This window comes from Colobus angolensis, unplaced genomic scaffold (assembly GCF_000951035.1).
Source record: "Colobus angolensis palliatus isolate OR3802 unplaced genomic scaffold, Cang.pa_1.0 Scaffold39, whole genome shotgun sequence".
Taxonomy (NCBI): Eukaryota; Metazoa; Chordata; class Mammalia; order Primates; family Cercopithecidae; genus Colobus; species Colobus angolensis.
The window spans coordinates 1321846-1324090 of NW_012117265.1; the positions used below are offsets into that span (position 1 = coordinate 1321846).

At 36.0% G+C, this 2245-nt stretch overlaps 1 protein-coding gene across 1 annotated transcript in view; it reads right to left on the reverse strand.

Annotated features, from left to right (window-relative positions):
- ZNF441 (zinc finger protein 441) overlaps positions 1–2245 on the reverse strand; it is a 26874-nt gene that overhangs the window by 3025 nt on the left and 21604 nt on the right. The window lies entirely within an intron of this gene.

The following is a 2245-nucleotide window of genomic DNA, read 5'->3' on the forward strand; positions in this document are numbered from 1 at the left end:
GTCTCGACTCACTGCAACCTCTGCCGCCCAGGTTCAAGTGAGTCTCCTGCCTCAGCCTCCCAAGTAGCTGGGACTACAGGCGCCACACCCGGCTAATTTTTTTTTATTTTAGTAGAGACAGGGTTTCACCGTGTTGCCCAGGCTGATCTCGAACTCCTGAGCTCAGGCAATCCACCCACGTTGGCCTCCCAAACTGCTAGGATTTACAGGAGTGAGCCACCATGCCTGGCCTTACATAAATTTATATCAATAAAATTTAAATTATTTTCTCTTCCTTTCTTGTTTTATTTTTAATTTTGTGGGTACATAGTAAGTGTATATATTTATAGGTTACATGAGATATTTTGAAAGAGTCATGCAGTGCATAATAATCACATCAGGGTAAATGGGGTCATCACCTCAAGTATTTACCCTTTGTGTTACAAACAATCCAATTATATTTTTAGTTATTTTAAAACGTAGAACTAAATTATTTTTTTACTATAGTTACCCTGTTGTGCTAACAAATACTAGGTCTTACTCATTTTGCTCTTTTTTTTGTGTATCCATTAACCATTCCCATTCCCCACCCCCTCTACCCTTCCCAGCCTTTGATAATCATCCTTCTACTCTTTATCTCAATGAGTTCAATTGTGGCAATTTTTAGCTCCCACAAATAAGTGAGAACATGTGAAGTTTGTCTTTCTGCACTTGGCTTATTTCACTTAACATAATGATCTTCAGTTACATCCATGTTGTTGCAAATGACATAATTTCATTCTTTTTGTGGCTGAATAGTATTCTATTGCGTATATATAACACATTTTCTTTATCCAATCATCATTGATGGACACTTAGATTGATTCCATGTGTTTGCTATTGTAATAAATAAATATGGGAGTGCAGATATCTCTTTGATATACTGATTTCCTTTCCTTCTCTTTGATATACTGATTTCCAATCCCACCCAGCTGTGGGATTGTTGGCTTGTATGGCAGCTCTATTTCTAGTTTTATGAGAAACTTTCAAACTGTTCTCCATAGTGGTTGTAATAATTTACATTCCTGCTAACAGTGTACAAGGGTTCCTTTTTCCCTACATCCTCACCGGCATTTGTTACTGCCTGCCTTTTGGGTAAAAGCTATTTTAATTGAGGTAAGGTGATATCTCCTTGTAGTTTTGATTTGCATTTCTCTGATGATCAGTGATGTTGAGCACTTTTTTTATGTCTGTTTGCCATTTGTATGTCTTCTTTTAAGAAATGTCTATTCAGATCTTTTGCCCATTTTAAAACCAGATTATTAGATTTTTTTTCTATAGAGTTGTTTGAACTCCTTATATATCCTGGATATTAATCTGTTGTCAGATGGATAGTTTGCAAATGTTTTCTCACATTCTATGGGTTGTCTGTTTGTTGACAGTTTCCTTTACTGTGTTGTTTCCTTTTTAACTTCTTGTGATCCCATTTGTTCATTTTTGCTTTTGTTGCCTATGCTTGTGGGGTATTACCTAAGAAATCTTTGCCTACTGCAATGTCCTGGAGACATTTTTCAATGTTTTATTTCAGTAGTTTCATAGTTTGAGGTCTTGGGTTTAAATCTTTAATCATTTTGATTTGATTTTTGTATACGGTGAGAGATAGGGGTCTAGGTTCTTTTTCCTGCATAAAAATATTCAGTTTTCCCAGCACCATTTACTAAAAAGACTGTCCTTTCCCCAATAAATATTCTTGGCACTTTTGTCAAAAATGAGTTCACTGTAAATGTATAGATTTATTTCTAGGTTCTCTATTCTGTTCCAGTGGTCTATGTATTTGTTTTTATGCTAGGACCATGCTGTTCTGGTTACTATAGGTCTGTAGTATAATCTGAAGTCAAGTAATGCGATTCCTCCAGTTTTGTTCTTTTTGATCAGGATAGTGTTGGCTATTCCAGCTCTTTTGTGGTTCCATATAAATTTCAGGATTATTTTTTCTATTTCTGTGAAGAATGTCCTTGCTATTTTGATAGGAATTTCTTTTAATCTGTAGGTTGCTTTCAGTAGTAGGCACATTTTTAACTATATTTATTCTTCCAATCCATGAACACGGAATATGTTTCCATTTTTTGTCCTTTTCAATTTCTTGCATCAAAGGTTTATAGTTTTCTTTTTTTTTTCTTTTTTTTTTTTTTTTGAGAAGGAGTCTTGCTCTGTCGCCCGGGCTGGAGTGCAGTGGCCGGATCTCAGCTCACTGCAAGCTCCACCTCCCGGGTTCACGCCATTCTCC